Source organism: Lissotriton helveticus, chromosome 7, assembly GCF_964261635.1.
Source record: "Lissotriton helveticus chromosome 7, aLisHel1.1, whole genome shotgun sequence".
Classification (NCBI taxonomy): Eukaryota; Metazoa; Chordata; class Amphibia; order Caudata; family Salamandridae; genus Lissotriton; species Lissotriton helveticus.
In genome coordinates, this window is record NC_136068.1 from 143780979 (window position 1) to 143799491 (window position 18513).

Sequence of the window (18513 nt, forward strand, 5' to 3'; positions counted from 1 at the left end):
CGCAAGTACAGGACGCGCAGGCGCCCCCTGATCACGGCCCTAACGTGCGATGCGCCCTCAACCAGGAACATGGCAGACGGGTCTTGACCAAATGGGTCTGACAGCATTTTTTCAATGTACTTTTCCATATTCGGGATGTGTGTGGTCTCCGCAATTCCGGTAACGCAATTCCGGTAACGCGTATGTTGCGACGCGATCTCGCCTCCAAATCCTCGTTCTTTTGCTGTATGGCGTAGAGGATCCCGTCCATATTCTTTAACTTCTTGCACATCTCTGTTTGTCCTTCAGTTTCAGTAATTCTGGTTTCAAGGACACACACACAGCCTTCTTGCTTATCCATCCTCTGAGTTATCCTGTCCATTCTGTCTGCAAGGGAGTCCATCTTGGCATCTATACCCTGGATACTGTACTTCAGATCTTTAAACGTTTAGCGGATATCTTCAGGCGGCGGCTGTGACGTTGCGGGCTCCTTCGATTGATTTTGTGGCCCATTTTCCGCGTCCGGTCCTTTGGCGCCCTTCTTATCAAAAGTTAGGCTAGGCTGTCTAGCATCTGTCTTCCCCATCTTTGTCTTTGCGTGCTAGCAGGCGTACAGATTACGAAGATGTCTCCTCTTCGTCACCAGTCCTTTCGGAAGTCTTACTCTATCAATGTTCTGCCTCCCACCTTTATCCGTGCCGCGCACCCTCCTATGCCGGGATTGTACGGCACTTCAATACTATGGCTATCGGCACACACGTCTTCTCCTATGATGGTGTTATTCCATATGTGAGCCCCAGCTGCCCTTTCGCAGGCTATACTGCATCCTTGTATGGCACCGTTTGACCCAAGTATCTCCTTGCAGCCACGCTCGTTGTGCCAGTCATGCACTTCCGGACATAGTTCGTGTCACCTACGCAGCGGTCCCTTTTGGTCCACTGTTAATGGCATTCAGGCATGTCTTCAACTTAGTGAGGTAGCCTTGTGGCCTAGGATGTTTTATAATTATGCCCCTCTGGATAGTGTGCCTGTGATCAGTCGTTATCCCGCCAGATAGGCAGTGCCAGTATGACTCAGGCGTGCCACCTCGTGACTCACTTCTGACGCTTTTCACCCGCGCTCATGAGGAGGGCTACTCTGCATTCTGCAGCAAGTTCTGCTTACTCCTCGGTTATTTTGCTGATTGGCTAGATCCGAAGAGTGCACGCTTCAAATCCCACCGGGCAGCCGGCTCCAGGTTAACTGTCCATGGGTCCTGGCCCCCAGCTCCGCAGGTGCAGTCAGTCACCCCTCCCCTGTTATTCCCAGTGGTACCTGTGAATTTGTACGGGCGCCCAGTCTCACACGCCTCTGTACGCCACAGCAGCTCTGGGTTTCACAGTCGTGTCCTTCCGCCGCCTCCGCTTCACTACAGGCACCCAACTGGGAGGTCCTGCTGTCTTCGCCGGGCCCCTACGCCGCCCTGCTCTTCGTTATGCCTCCTGTTTCTTCTGGACTCCTCCGCAGGTCTACAGCAGCTGGTAAGAGGCGCGCCCGGGGACACCAAAATCGAGGGCTCGGTCCGGCAGCCAGGGCAGCAGGCCGCTCTCTCTCAGATCGTCTATAGCCACCCCGCAGCCAGCGGCCACCTCGCGTAGATAGTCTCCTACCACCTGTAAGTATTGCGGACGGTATCGCACTGTTGAGCTCTCGAACTTGCGCTGGTGTGACGGATTTCTGTCGGATTAATTACCCGGCTGGCGGAGCCGGTCTTAAGTGTGGCCATCCCGCTGCTCTGCCAAGCCACTCCCCCCTCTATTGTTATAGGTTGAATGCAAAAAAATGGGTCATCAAGTGAAGCTTTATTGCGGAGCAGAAGCTTTCACCCACCAACTGGTGGCTAATGGATCCCCCCCCTTTTTTTTTTTTTTTTTTTTTTACAGGTACTTTTAATCATTAGGAGCCTATGTGAAAAGATATACCAGCATTGGTATGGCCAGTAGGTCTCGCTTTTGGGATCTTATGTTATGTTCTAACCACTTGTAGCGCGCACGGATACTCGTGAGTGTCCCGGCGAGATGCCAGAGGGGGTGCAAGGAGAGTCCAGCAAACAAAGAAGTGAGTCATAAATTTCCTTTTGAACACAGCTGGGTTCTGAATGGACCGCAAAGCAAGGGGGAGGGCATTCCAGGCTGCGTTAGCCTTCACTACAAAAGAGCTACCGCCCACCCTCTGAAGCTTAAAGTGTGGAACCCGAGCCAGGCGCAGGGACATAGATCGGAGCGCACGCGACGGACAGTAAAAGGAAAAGTGCCTCTGAAGATAGTGGGCCAAAGCCATGGAGAGCACGATGGGCCAAAACCAAAGATTTGAACCTGACCCTGTCAGTGACAGGAAGCCAGTGAAGAGATCGTAATTGGAGAGCCACACTGTTCCTCGCTGAAATGCCCAATAGCAGTCTGGCGGCTGCATTCTGGACCACCTGGAGCTTTTTAAGTATGTATCCAGGGGTTCCGGCATGGAGGGCAATGGCGTAATCCAAGTGAGATAGAAGTAGTTATGCAGCACAATATCCTTGGTGCAACAACATCAACTGTTGCGTGGCTAAACACTTATAAGGTCCCAGAGGCGAGACCTATTGGCTATGCCAATGCTTGTTGTTTTTTGTTTTTGGGGGAAACCGGGCTTGTGCCAGGAGGGTCAAGGGTGAGTGCCAGGGAGGTGAGGATTGAATGCCAGGAGGGACAAGGGTGACTGTCAGGCCAGGGGGGTGAAGGGTGAGTGCCAGAGTGAGAAGTGAGTGCCAGGGAGATGTGACGTAAGTCAGGAGGGGTCAAGGGTGAGGGTCAGGGAGGGGGAAGGATGAGTGCCGAGAAGGGCAAGTAAGAGTGTCAGGGGTGAGTGGTGGCTGCCAGACCAGGGGAGTGAAGGGCTAGTGCCACGGAGGAGAAGGTTGAGTGCCAGGTCAGGGGGATGAAGGGTGAGTGCCATGGAGGTGAGACTAAAGAGTCAGGATGGTAAATGGGGAGTACCAGGGAGGGGGAAGGTTGAGTGTAAGGGGTGAAGGGCTAGTGCCATGGAGGTGACGGGTGAGTGCCAAGGGGGCGAGTAGTGAATGCCAGGAGGAACATGGGTGAATGTCAAGGAGATGGATATGTGCCAGGGAGGGGGAAGTATGAGTACCAGGAGGGTCGAGGGTGAGTCAGGGAGGTGACAGTTGAGTGTCACGGAGAGTCAATGCTGAGTGCCAGAGAGGGAGAAGGGTGAGTGGCCTGAAAGTCACTCCTCGCCCCTGGCACGCACCCTTCCCCTCCCTGGCACTCACCCTTCCCCTCCCTGGCACATATCCTTCATCTCCTTGATATTCACCCATGTCCCTCCTGGCATTCACTACTCGCACCCTTGGCACTCACCCTTCACCCCCCTGGCCTGGCAGCTACCCTTCGCCCCTTGCACTCAACCTTCCCCTCCCTGGCTCTCCCCATTTACCATCCTGACTCTTTAGTCTCACCTCCATGGCACTACCCCTTCACCCCCCTGGCCTGGCAGTCACTCCTCGCCCCTGGCAGAGGGGTGAAGGGTGAGTGCCAGTGAGGGGTGGGTGACTGACTGCAAACAGTAGTGAGCTGGGGTCTAGAAGGAGGTGCGGAGATCACCCGGTGTGTGCCAGGCTGGGATGAACCAGTGCCAGGCCAGATTTGGGTGGATGCAAGAACCTCTAAAAGGCAGGTGCCAAGTCACTTGTAACCTTAGTACAGGACTGGGGTGCGCAGGAGAGTGTGAGGGTGTGTCTGTTTATGAACTCAATATGTTTTGTAAAGTGCCAAATTACGACAAGAATACTCTTGACTGAGTGCTGCAAAGTAACGGTGCCTGGCTGCTTAGCGTGTTATGGGTGGGTGGAACGAACGCGATGATGCAATGATTACGTGTAATTGCTTATGTCTCATGTAATGCTGCGTTTCATTGTAAAGAGCTCTAGCACCGTTGGATAAAATGTGCGCTAAATCAGACTGCATGAATAACAGTATAACAGTATACTATAGACATAAAACTACAGGCGCTCCAGAAAACCAGTGAAAACTGAACTTTTTAAACTCGCTCACAAGTGAGTACTGCTTAGAAAAGAGGTCGTGGCTGATTAACATGGATACTAGCGACCCTTGGGAGACACCCTGCAGACCATCCCCCTGTCTAACTCCAGTGCAGCCAACGAAAGCATAAAAGGACCATCCCCCTGTCGAACTCCAGTGCAGCCAACGAAAGCATACAAGCAGCGTATGCTGTAAAAATACTACAAATAGAAATACAATCTGCATCCGAGGAGAGAGATGGAAGAGTGAGCATGCAGGGAGAGGCTAGATGAAACGCGATTGTTTGCAAGTCCATGAGAGACGAATACACTTCCTCTCTCTTGCACTTGGAAACAATTGCCTTTTATGAAGCCTCTTTAACTTAAAGGGCGACCTTGAAATAGCAGAGTAAGAGGGCATCTCCCAAGCTCCTTGAAGGGCGCAAAGATGGTCTGTGTTTGGCTGTATGTGATAATCCCTCGCACTGTGCAGCCTCACAGCTTGTGCAGGAAATCAAAGCAGTGAATGTGTTTAAAGAGAACCTGGCAGACACGGGGCTCAGAAGAGAGCAGGACTGAGGGGCAAGTAATGCTGCCTGGGGGGTACCAGTGAGTGAGATGGCAGGAGGGAGGGTGGGTGGGTGGACACAGGCATGAGACCAGAGGCGGCTAAAGCTGCGACTGACGTTGTGTTAGGGGCAAGAGGGTGGGCATAAACCAGAGGAGGGTGTGAAGCTGGGACTGTGGTGCCAGTGACTCAGTGAGCACAGAAGATGCAGAAGAACTGCGAGGGGTAAGGGTTTGACTGGAAATGATGGTTAAATCTGGCACTGTGTCTGCGAGTCGTAGGCAAAAGAGGTGCGCTGAGCCTCCAGTGCGTGATCAAGCCTGGCTGGCAGGGGGAGGGGTCCTCTCAAGGGGGAAACGTATGAATAAGAGCTGCGAGGGGTAAGGCTTTGACGGGAAATGATGGTTAAATCTGGCGCGATTCTGTGCCTGCGAGTCGGTAGACAGAGGGAGGATTGGGCAGCACGGACTCCAGCTGCCTCACATGCTTCCAAGGGGAAACTGAGCTGCAGCGTCTGAGGGCAGTGCTGCTACCTGAAAGAGGCGCGCTGAGCTACCAGTGCGTGATCAAGCCTGGCTGGCAGGTGGAGGGGTCCTCAAGTGGGAAACACATGAGTGCATCCAAAAGCAGGGAGGTGACTGCTGAAGGGCATATATGTGCAAAGAGGCGAGGCGCGCGCACTTGGGAGAGTGAGAGGAAAGCCAGATGGCGCCTCTGCTTTTCCCTGTGCGTGTTACCGCCCGCTCTATGCCACCCAAAAAGCTGTGGTCTGCTTTTTAAAGCCCCACTCACTAAATGTCTCACCAGAGCATTCCATGCACTGGCTCAGGCGAATCCTAAAAAGCAGGCTCCTCATGGGAAAGATGTCCTAGAAGATCAAACGTTGGTCAACATATTTCCTACCTCATATTCATCAGGGTAGTCATTCTGGTGCCTACTTTACAAGAGGGGCTCTATCCTAAAAAAGTGATTTCGCTTGGCATAGGCTCCCTATGGTTAAAAGTCTCTTCAAGGGAGTGCTTTAGTCCAATGTATTCTTTTTATTTTTTTCCTCGCCTACTTGGCCAGTCTACCTCAAATACACATTGAGTCACTTCGGACTCTCAGGCCATTCTGCGAAGAACTGTGCATAGAGCTCCCTTGATGAGCCTATCCAGCATTGCAGAGCCAGCCCGATGAGGACCACAGCCCGATAACTAAACATGCCACCGGTTGGTGTGTGAGGGATTGTGCTTCTCAGCAAAGTTCTATTTTGTGCGTTCAATCTATCACAATAGATAGCTTGTGCCACTAACGGTTAATGTTGTTACTTTGATGGCTCACACTGATGAGGGTTGTGATTATTCCCCGGGGTGGGTTGTCACCCACTCCATGTAATCAGTTTCCTACAATGTTCCTTCGGTGTCCTCTATAATCATTATTTAATAGTTTGACCTTATTTCTAAAAAGTTAGTCTCTTGCCATTGTCTTTGAGGTTGTATGTTGTAAATTTTATTTTTTGTTTTGACGGCTGTTATCCGGCAGATACATGCACCACAGAAAGAAAATGTAGTTGATAATGCAGCTGGCATTGTACGTTTAAGTGCGGTTAGTCTTAATTTTTCTGTCCCGTTTATCTGTATCCATCTCTTTATATGTCCTCCATTTCCTTTTCTTAAAACATAATTAGAATTTATTAGAATAAAATATGCTGCACGTTATTTATATTATTCAAGTAGCTGTGCCTCAGAAAGGTGTTGGCTGTATCTCAAATCATCTTGGATCTTTTTGGTGGGATTCTAAACCCTTCATGTTAATTCTTTCCATCATTTGTGTACTTGGTCCACACCACCTTGAACAGTATGCATTTGTATTATGAATGTATAATACAGATAGAACAGGAATTGAGGCATAGACAAATTGCACCTATCCTTAATGGAGTAATTTATATCTAAATGCACACTGTGCTAGGGACCGGAGATCCAATACCCCTAAATCTCCTAAGATCCGTCGTATCTCAAAATTCCATATACCACACAAAGGTCCAGCACACTTGGTTTCGGTCAGAGTTCTGTAAAAGGGATTAATCTAGTACAAACATTTGTAATTTCGCCTTCAAAAACAATCTGCAATTAAGCCGAGTTGATCGATCAAATTCTTTATTGGTGACTTTTTTTGTTGACAAGATTAAAAAGACTGTGCGGTCTGATTTTGTTTTGAAAATAGAAATTACAAAGTTTGTACTAGATTAATCACTTTTACAGAACTCTGAACGAAACCAAGTGTGCTGGACCTTTGTGTTGAGTATGCATTTATATCCATGTCATAGGCTGTATTTTAAAAGGCCATTATAAAAATTCTGGAAAGCACTTTTTTGTCTTAATACATTCACTCTGAATCTTTTAATATAAACTTAACCTGTAGTAACGACTTTTACAATTCAGAACATACAGTTAGCTGTGCTCTTGACCTTCTACTTCAAATTGTAGTTTCCATTGTGCAGATTCTATCTTGTTTTTCATGTCCAAGTCTATTACTGAATCACTACTGCCTCTTGCTCCTCTTCAACACATAGGCGTAAGATTTCAAAGTATAAATTCAATGCCATGAAGTGAGTCACAACACCAAAACGTAGTAAGCTAAGAGACTGATTCACTTGGACTTCTCCATACTAGCAAAACTTTCAAAACTGCAACCAGGAAACGGATATACAGAATCACATGCAAGATTAATATAGCCATAATCATGTCTATGTAAGACAACAATTCACTAAATGTTGTACTTATGTTCCTGCTGACCATGCAAACCAGTCAATTGAACATTTCCATTGCACTAACCAAAGGCCCAATTGTCCTTTCACTGGAAAAAAGCATCCATATAGTCTGTGGAGAGTATGCACTGATAATCCATTGTGTAAACTACCTCCACACGCTTAAACCCACTTTTTGTATACCCTGCACGTTCTCATTGAAGGCCTAGGGATCAGTCATTCAATAGCGCTCCAGTCAACCCAGATGGTCGTCTTTTAAATGTGTCTAGATACTCAATCTGTATAGCATGCTATCCTTGAACTAAACTACTCAATGCTTCACACATCTGAATGTAGTTTATCTAACTATTTATAATAGTGTCACTTTGTATTGCTGTTCATTACACCATTCTTCCTGTAAAAATGGCTCCGCTGTTTATTTGCTGGGACAACACTCTAGTCCCCTGCCTCTAAGTTTGTTTTGTGACCGGCTGTACATATAGTAGCTGTCTATCCGCATTATAATGGCTCATCCCTTACCCTTTTTTCAACACCTATTCCTTGGAACTGTTTCGAAGGTGAGCTCTTGGCTACCAGATGAGTTGCTATGCCTTATTTACTATATTGTCCTCCACTCGAAAAGGACCTCAACTTGAAGTCCTAAAGGAAGCACCCGGCTCGGCTGACAAATCTGACATGCCAAGATTGGAATTCGTTTTAACTTGATGTCATCACAGGTTTCATTGTGCTTGAAATCTATCGTTCAAATCTGAGCATAAACATTACACGTCTACACCTTTGGCGTCTTGTTCAGCCTTGCCAATCCCACCCTACACCCCATTATCAACAAAGCTTCCCTGGCCTAAAATCTTGGAAGCGCAGAAGTGATGGGAGTCTGCATAGAATCAGACAGGGCTAAGGTGGGATTCTTGCACCAAATAAGCATTTCAACAGCTATTGAACTCTGTTGGTCACAAGCAGCAAAGCAGATGTGTGTTTCTGAATGTATAAAAACAAGCTTAGTGATGCACGGTATGTTGAGAAATGTATGTATATGTATATGTATATGTATATATGTGTATATGTATATATGTATATATGTGTATATATAAAATCATAATAATCCACATTTGTAAAGCGCACCATCACCCGTAAGGGTCTCTAGGCGCTGGGGGCCGTCGGGAAAATTAAGCAAGCTATTGCCCAGAGTCACATGGTGCTGGGCTAATCTGGTGCTGGGGATCGAACCGGGATCCTCAGATTCCGGAAACAGTCGCCCTAGCCGCGGCGCCACATAACCCCAGTGCCCTCAAATCCCCCCTCCCTCTCAACCAGTCGTTGTTTGTAGATTGTGGCATCTTGTCCAGGTAACAACCCCAGTCCATTATGTCTGGATTTCAGTATCTAAGTTGAGAATAGTAGTCTTTTTAATACCTCTATTCTGTTCACGTACACCATATTTTTGCATGTTTGGGGATATTCCCTGGCCTTGTAGACCAGCTGCGTCCTGATCATGAACCAGTCCATAACTCTCTTCCACTTAGTGGTTGATAGTGGGGCCTCTGGCTTCTAGTGGAGCGCAATATCCGTTTTTAGGTCTCGCTGAAACCATCCCGTTAAGGATGCTTTGGCGAGATTAAAGCAAGGGCTTTCAAAAGTGCACCCAAAGTGCGGATCGGGTACAGTGCATGTGAGCAGAACCACGCTTATTGTGCACAGCTTCCATTTGCCACACAACACTTCGTGCGCGCTCCGCCTCTGCTGCCACAAGCATTCAGCTCACCAAGCTGCACACCCCCTCACCACCCCCATATGCTGCCTGGCCAATGTCCCTCCCACCCTTCCTTTGATCTCCGCTGCGAGTTCTCACAGGCTCCACTCTGCCCCCTACCTTTTAATGGCCCTCCCCCATCACAGAGCGCGCATCGCTTGTCTACATAATGTGATCTAACCTGTTATTGTGTACCATACATAATTTGATGTTACTACTTTGTATAAATACTGTCTCACTTTAATACTTCACTTCCAGCTGGGCTTCTAGCCTGCAAGTAGATGTCCCTATTATCCAACCCAATGGCACACATTTTATCACCTCGAGGTTGCTGTCCACAGGAGACGCCGGGATTGAGCAGGTTCAAGGATCAACAGGCCGGTAGGGCTGGGGCCAAGTCAGTTAGTGTCCTCTTGTTAGCAGCTGTACCGCAGGTCTTCTTCTTGGTCTTCTTTCTTGTGTCGAATTCGGGATCTGAGGAAGGAAGGTTCAGGGTGCCCCTAAATACTAAATTTGGGGCGTTTATAGGTAGGGTAGGGACCAATAGGTCTCTGTCCTGGAATGGGTACACCCCTGACCTGCTCCTCTCCTGTGGGAGGGGGCAGGAGCCTAGCTGTGATTGGGTAGGGCTCCCCATCTACAAGATGGCAGCAGCCCAGAGTCGTGCTTAATCTCTCCTCTCCCACCTGAGGTGTGGAGTTGGCACAGGCTCGCACACCCCCCTTCCTAGCATAGGGTTTCCCGCCACAGTGGGGGCCAGAACTGGTGGGGGCCAGTTGCTGAGTACAGCAACTGGCCCGGAGAAGCTCCCAAAGGCGGCACGCCTTTTATAGCTTCCCCAGTCCATCCTTTGGGAGGAGACCTAGCACCTCGCCCAGGATGTGTATTGTTGCAGGCCCAGGAGAGTGGGGGCTCTCCACCCAGGAGTCCAGCAACATGTCTGCCGTGTGGCAGCCTCGCAGACAGGACGTGGATTGTAGGTTAGGTTTCAGGGGGCATCTCTAAGATGCCCTCTGTAGTGCATCTTACATTAAAACCCACACTGGCACCCGTGTGGGTTTAATGTGCTGAGAAGTTTGATATCAAACTTTTCAGTTTTCAGTGTAGCCATTATGGTGCTGTGGAGTTCGTAATGACAACCTCCCAGCACCATATACTCTTAATGGCATCACTGCACTTACAGTGTCCAGGAATGGACCTGGGTACTGTAGGGGCACAGGGCTCACGCACCTGTGCCCACACCACTGGCATAGGGCACCCAGCTAGAGATGTGACTTATGTATGCCAGGGCAGTGGGTTGGTGGGCATGGTACACACACTTGGTTTAGTTCTGCACCAGGACACTCAGCCTGCAAAGGCTGTGTGTGTCAGGGTGCAGGGCCCCTAAGGGTGGCACAATAAGTGCTGCAGCCTTTAGGGGTCTTCTCTGGTCACAATGCCCTGGGTACCCATGGTACCATTTACCAGGGGCTGACATGTGGCCAGAGATGCCAATTGGGTTTCAGCTTCAATACAGTTTTAGGGAAGGAACACAGGCCCTGGGCACCTGGTTGGCAGGAGCCCAGGGCACACTCAAAGCACTTCAGCAAAATGTGGGGGCATACCATGCAAGAAAGATGGCACTTTCTCACAGCCAGCTTATGTGGATTGATAGTGGAAGAAATTCCTGTACCTGAAGTTACTTAAGTAACCAGACACTCAGCTTCACAATGTCCTAATCCCAAATCCTAGCTAATTGCCACCTTTGTGAGAGCAGACCTTTTTATGGTCATTGTGGTTTGGCTAGTGAGTTCTGTGAATAGTCACACGTTCTCTTTCAAGCCCCCAACTGCTGTCATAATTTCCCCATGACACAATACAGTTTTCAAGCCTTCTGGCAATCTGTTTAGATAGACTAACTAGTACTATGATTGAAGCTTGTATTGCTGTAAAGTATCAGCCCCCCATTCTCTGTGCAGTGCTTTTCACAATAACACACTAACTTCCTTCCGCATTTTTACAAGCCCCAAAGGAAATTGTTAGCATTGCAAGTTTCACAAAAAATAACCCTGCCAACTCTGAATCCTCTCCAGGAAACGTGCCGACCTGTGAAAGATTTCAGTTGACTTTCACAGATCTAGCCTGCCATTTACTTAGTACCTGGGCTATTAAATTGTTACCCATTTTATGACCCGATTGTTTTGTTGGGAGGTTAAAAAAATACCCTAAATCATGGATAGACTGAAGGGGAACCATTATTTTCGTGGATCTCCGACCAGCTCCATGTAAAACTCTTCATTCTGCGGATATTTAAACCCACATTCGGTTTTGAGAACCATATCTATCACATATTTTCACTAATAAAGAGCATTGCATATAAAATTCAGGCTGGGATGCCTGCCTGTAAAGTCCTTTACACGGAACTGGTTGACCTCCACCCTATTCCATCAGTCCCTGCTTGCTAGGTGGCATTGAGACTCATGCACTCTATGCAGCTATGCCCCTAATCTTTGTTCGTGATGAGATTCCTTTGGCACCTTTAAAAAGCAGACATTACCATTTTCCTTTCAACCCAGTATCCTCTTACATCTATGAAGCTTGGAAAGTTAAGCAGCCATGCATTAGACAACAGAATGTTAGTTTTAACCCACCCTCACGTTGGCAACCTATTTTTAACAACGTGCAGTTTACTGCACAAAGCACTTCACTTGGGCCCTCTTATTTTAAGGTCATAGACCAGTCTCAGCCCAATTATTTTTTTGGTGGCCTTGTTGTCTCTTGCATTTTCGCATGATGCCTATTTAGTGCATTGACCTTTACTCTTTCGTGACTTATCGTATTAATGAATAAGCTGGTATACTTGAGTGCTGAAGTGTTTTAATGGCAGTATTTTATTGTTATATCCTTTTTAACGGTGTCCATTTTAAGTAGTAAACATTTTAAATGGTTTCCATTCTCAAGCATTCTTGCGTGTTTTTTTTTTTTTTTTCATCCAACCGCGTGTTGCTAATTTAGTTTATTTCGATCATTACTGTTTTGATTATCACAATTGTTGTTGTATACAGTATATTGTATTGCTTATGTTTAGTAGCTGATGTAATACAAATAAAGGAATGCTTACTGTATACATATATAGTCTACCAGCTTCACGGGGAAAACATCCAGTTATAAAGCGCATATATAGATGGGCACAGTGCGGTATTCCATTTATTATCATGGAACGTCAGGAGAGGTAATGATTCGTGAGCGTGGGCCTTCAGCACCCTTAATTGTAAAGAATTGTTGAAAATGTAGTGTTTTCAGCAAGAGGAAAGTTATGTACGAAACAAAACCTTGAACATTGATGCATGTGTCCCCTGGTTTGTCAAGCTGTTTTTTTTTTTTTTTTGCTTCTACAAAAAAGTAGTAAATTTAATATGCAAAAGCATTTGATTGGTCTGGTGTGATTACAGGGTTGGGGGTTTTGTTGAGTGAGATTTAAACAGTTTTGGAATGTCTAGCAGGTGTTTAGTTCTACATATTTAATTGCAGTTTGGTTTGCAGCAGTCTTTGAATGCAACTGCTTTTTAGGTTTCGCTGGAGGGCGGAGCTCTTAGCTCCGCCTCCAGAGAAATCTCTTGATTTTAGTAAGGACTCTGGAATACGCCCCCCTGTCCCATTGGCTAGCTCCATAAATGGAGGCTAGCCATTGGAACAGAGATCTGTCCGTCAAGGCCGGACCAGATTCGGGGGCGTTCCCGAGATTTTTTCCCAGGGCGGAGTTACGTTTTTTCCCGTTCCCTCCCCTTTCACTGATGCGCTGTCCATTCCCGCCCCCTCCGTGTGCCTTTCCGCCCCCCCCCCCTCGCTGTCCTGTGCACGTTTCCCGCCGTCCGTGTCCTCTCCCGCCCCCTCCCGCCGTCCGTGTCCACTCCCGCCCCCTCCCGCCGTCCGTGTCCACTCCCGCCCTCTCCCGGCGTCCGTGTCCACTCCCGCCCCCTCCCGCCGTCCGTGTCCACTCCCGCCCCCTCCCGCCGTCCGTGTCCACTCCCGCCCCCTCCCGCCGTCCGTTCCACAGGTTCCGCAGGGGAGAAACTGTCAGGAGACAGCAGCCCGAGGTACGGTTGTGTGGATGGGACGAGGGTGCAGGTACCAGCTGAGAGACAGCTGGGGTAGGCTCTGCCCTCTCTTGTGTGCCAGCTCATCTCCTTTGTACTCAACGTTTAGGGCCCCGCTGTATCGCTGCCTTGTTATCAGAATGTTCTGCTCGACGCCATTTATCGCTGATGATAGAAAATTGCTCTGTTGCCAGGACGCTGCCGCTGAAATAGGGGGCAGGAGGCGCGCTTCCATCTCGGAGCTTGAAAGCTATTCAAATGAATGTGAAAAGGGAGGCAGGGATGCGGGGATAAACAAATACGAGGCACTCTCGCTCCCCTTTTCAGCGCCCACCGTGTTTTTTCTTGGCGCGCAGCCTCGCCTGCTACAGGGCTCCGTCCGGTGTTTGCTGAAAAAGGCTTAAAAGTTGCGCGGTGTGCCCCCTGGGCTCTGCGAGGCCCAGGGATTCGCTTCTCGAGGTCGTGGCCCCTCTCACCCTTCGCCCCCGCCCGCACCTCCGCCATCTTCTCCCTCTGTCGACCTATCTCCATTGTTCACCATGTTTCTCCTCTATCACCTCTCTACCCCTCAACATTCCTCTATGTTTCGCTCTTCCCTCTCTCTCCCCTTCTACCTTTTCATTTCCCCGCGCTGGGCGCGCTCTCCCTCTTCCCACTCTCTCCTCCTCTTTCGTCCCCATCGCCTTCCCTAGCTCCCTCGTCTGCTGTAATGTGCAGCGTGCTGCTCGCTTTTAAGGCCTTCAGATGAGAGTACATTACAGGTTATGCCTCGGGGGTGGGGGTTCTGCCTCGCGAGGTGGTAAGTAGTCCGGGACCAAGCACCCCACCCTGCTTGTCTCTGTAAAGTGAGAGTGTCTATGAAACTCTCTCTTGGAACAGACCATGGCGCGCCTTCGAGCCGCTGCTCACCGTTCACCACTGTGTAAACCAGGGTGCTGAGAAGGGACATCTGTGCAGGAGACGCTGCACTAGAGAAGTGTGTCACCGGAGTCATTGCCATGCATTCACAGCCTGCATTCTTTGATACGTTTACATTGTTCTATTTCAGATGCACTAACGTGTGCACGAGAATCCAAACCCTTTCTATATTATGATCTGTAGAGTTGGGGTGAAAGGGCGTGTTTCACGGCTGCAGTTGGAGATAGAGGAGACACGTACACCTATACACACTTGCATAGCCACACAAAGTACTAGATTTGTACATTCGTATACACGTACATATATATTTTTACACCTGCTCACCTATATCATGAATATGCATGTGTACATGCACGTTTGTATGCATACGCATTTTTGCCACTTGCTCTGCTGGCCCGGCTATAGCGCCGAGAAATGTTTCTCCTTTTTTTTCGGTCTATGAAGGGCCTGGGCGCGGGGTACATTTCACTTGCGCTCTAAATGTAGAGGATGATGCCCAGGGCGATTGTTGTATTGCACCCTGCAGTGCCCTCCTACCAGGAAAGGCAAGGGTGAGGGTTGTAGGTAGCAGGGAGTGCCATGCTGCCGGCGGTGGCCTGAGTAAGGGTTGTGCATCACTCTTGGTACTTTGCTGCTGATTCTGGGTAGAATGAAGGTTATGTGCCACTTGCTGTGCACCGTGGGTGTGTGTGGGGGGGCCCTGTGTGTGTGTGGGGGGGGGCTCTGTGTGGAGGGGATCTGTGTGGGGGGGCTCGGTGTGGGTGTGTGTGGCATTTGCGAGAGATTAAGCTATTGGCATTGTAAATGACAATGCCATTTATTTATCGGTTTTCAAAACGAACACATAAATAAAAAAATTGTCATTTACAATGCCAATAGCTCTAACTTTTCCAAAGGCGAAACCGTTGCATTGTAAATGCTTGTTTGTTTTTTGTAACACTTTCAAAGAATTTTGACCCCCCCCTGTTTTGTGCAATTTTTTTCTCTGCATATCAGCACGCCTGTAAAGTTGAGACTTCTATTTTTTAAGCCGTGGCATCAGAGATGGTCAGGCCCGATTCACAGAGTGCCTCTGATGCCGCACCTGGCAGTGGGACCCCTCACTAGTTACCAGACCTCTGCAATGAGAAACTTCAGTTTAAAGGTCCCGCCACATGTGTTGATTCCCTCCGTAAATCGGGTCCTGAACGAGCTTTGCAAATAACTGTACTTTATAAACATTCAAAATAGAACCATGTGATTTGTCCATTTCACGTTTATGTTCATGCATTATAAAACATTTGTCCCAATATTAGCTCCTTTGATTATAAGAAATATGATGTGAGGGTCATGGAACATGATGGATGCACTAGGTGGCCACGAACGGATATATTCTTGAGGGAGTGGCATGCCTGGGGGGTGGTGGGCGTTTCCTGGGAGTTTGGAAAGAGGGGAGGGGGGGCGGGGCGGCTATGCCAATGCTTGTCTAGTAGGCTTTCTAAAGCTACATAATAGGATAAAGAGGAAGGCTGAACTCGAAGTCTGCACACTGTACTCCAGCTCAATACATGTTAGAGGGAACACGCTGGAGATAGGTGGTGCTGAACAGACATCCTTTCTACTAGGAAAAAGTTAAACAAACTGTTGGACTTCAAATCTCCCTAGTTCCAGAACCGTGAGAGGGAGAACATTTCTTAAAAGATCGTTCTAACGCTCACATGGACGCCGATGCAAGTAGACTATACCAGATTTCCTTCGACCACAGAAAATAGTCAAAACAAAACTGTAGACCAAAAAGTGTACCAATTAGCCAGTGCTGTCAAAATTTGAAGGCTCAGAAGGAGGCTCCAGGTCCTTTGTCCTGGCGCCAGTAGTTTTTTGTTCCTTTGTGGGTTGAAATTGTCAGTTTTTGAAAATCACCTTGGGCACAATCCGTTCTGGGAGCCAGTCAGACCGGTTCTCTCCGATCTCCTACCTGGTTATGCATTGGATTGGTGAAGGGGCTTGACCGATTGGCTTGCCAATAATTCTTTCATTCTCTTTCAATTAATTACATTTTTACATTTTAACATACACGTGTATGCAATGAAATATTCGGGTTGAATTTGGCTGATTATTTATTCACCATTTACTTCATTGACTGACTGTATCGGTTTTACCAATATGCCATCTTTCAAAAAAGGGGAGGGCGGATTAAGAGTTTTTATTACAGCGTTCTTTTACAGGATTAAAAAAACTGAAAGGTAGAGAGGTGGGGTGTATGGTTCTTGTATATAACGTTGCTTACAGACATCGAAGGCTCTGATAACCAATAAACAGTTTGGAGTTAGAAACTACTCGAATCGATTTTTCTTTTTTTCGATAACTTCAAATTTTACTTTGTCACTACCCCCCATTTTCTCACATCCAGCCATTTTTCCCTTTATTTTAACACAACATAAAAGCACCACATAACTTGCTTGAATTAAAACCAAGAAACTAATATTTATAGTCTCATATTAGCTTGCTCTTGAATAACTTCCGATACAGCAGTACTCTAACCTATGTGAAGAGGTAAAAAATCACATTACTCTTGGCAATGCCCCATCACATTCAGGCTGAAAGCATGGAAAAATCACAAGTAATTCGGGATTAGTCTGTGAAAACTGAACTGAGAGCTATGACCGCAATACCAGCCAAACCATGTTGGTGGCGGTCCGAACAGCAGGATATCCATCCCCCTCTGAACAACTGAGTACCTAATGAAGCTAGAAAATAAACTGCAGACTCGTTTCATGTTTCTCTCGCATGCACTTTTACTGTAAATACATTGATCACACGGATATTAAGTTAAATGGAAGCACACGGATAGGGCATGTTCGGGACTTTACTCAAAGCGTCTGCAGATGCAGCTCCCATTTGGGGTGTCCAGCATGACATGAGAAGAAAGAGAAAATACGAACAAACGCAAAGTTATCGCGGATGATGAGGAAACCCGCATCCTTTGGGTGTAACAGAAGTGTGCAGTCGAACAGGAAGCCAGCTACCACAGAGATGTGTTATCGAGGCCCTATAGGGGCATTCACGTGCAAAGCATCGCAATACACAGCAGAGCAGTTGAGCTGCTAAAACAATATTTACTTAAGTGTTCAATTCCCTCTCAATCACAGATCATGGGATGGCCACACCATTAGAATCACTTTGCATGCTGCAAACGTTCGCTACCTTAACAGCTTTCTCTAACACGCCACACACACTTTCACAACTAGATTTGGAAAGCCAGTATTTTCCCAACACCTCAATCATGTGGCTCTCAAACAAAAAGAAAACAAAAACTAAGTCAATGTTTTAAAACAATACCGCCAGCAAGGACTGCTTTCGGTTTTGAAAATCCAGCAGTAATAAATCATCATTTCTCAGGCCTGTGTATTTTTTGCTGTGAATATTTACTCAGTTCCGTGCATGTTCCTGCACCATGATCTTTCGCCCACAGCACTCTTGGAACGCACTCACAAACTGAACACAAATAACTTGTGCCTTTACAGTGCTGTAGGAATGTTTACAAAGCAATACCGGCTGAAGAGGACATTTATTGCTACACTGCTTAACACCAACCAGACATTTACATGTAACAATCCTGAAAGATATAGCGATTGAGGCAAACATTACTACTATTTATTTAGCACCTCGTGAGTTTCATAAGCATTGTCCACTTGATCTGAAAGGCCATGCTCATTTGAAACTTGTTTGCAACGCAGAGGTATGAAGAATGTACTCAACTTCTATTCGCTAGTCATTAAGAAGCTTTATAGAGTGCTTTGAAGCGGCTATTGTTAGTTCAGTGAGTTGCATTTATTCAACCCAAATCTTGACATCCCTAATCAAGCTAACACAGTGAAGAGGAGACCTTGTCGTGAGCAAAAACGGGGAGAACGGCAGGTAGATTAAATAACAGCTGTGTCAAGCAAGCAAGCGCCTTGCGCTGAAAGTTTAAGAAAAAAAAGGCGTGCATGCTGCAGAGAGGCGGAGGGGTGTGCCCGCGAGTGGTGTGCGCGCGCTGGGTAGAGCAGTATGCTCTTTTTGAAAGCACATACTCATAGCGCGCCCCTCCACAAGGCGTATGCTGCCACAAGCATCGGGATGTGCTTCCAAAAAGAGCTGAACGGCGGCTAAAGGTCTCCTATGCAACGCATGCGCGCTGCGTAGGCGAGTCCTAAAACTCAAAGGAGCTAATGTGTATTCAAATACAATCAAAACAATGATGCAACCAAAATGACTTTATTTAAGGAAAAGGAGACAAACTCTTGCTTAATGATTATCTCGTTTGCCACAGTTCAATGTTGCCAACAATCGTTTTGCGGCAACCTGTGCCACTTCATGGTGGCTAAAATTTTGGGTAGAAAGAACAGTAATTTCATGTGCTTTGTTCCACTTATGTATGTTATAACCATTTTTTTATATTGA

At 47.4% G+C, this 18513-nt stretch overlaps 1 protein-coding gene across 9 annotated transcripts in view; it reads left to right on the plus strand.

Moving 5' to 3' along the window:
- MAPRE1 (microtubule associated protein RP/EB family member 1) overlaps window positions 1-18513 on the plus strand; it is a 121127-nt gene that overhangs the window by 12466 nt on the left and 90148 nt on the right. The gene's annotated exons all lie outside the window — the stretch shown is intronic.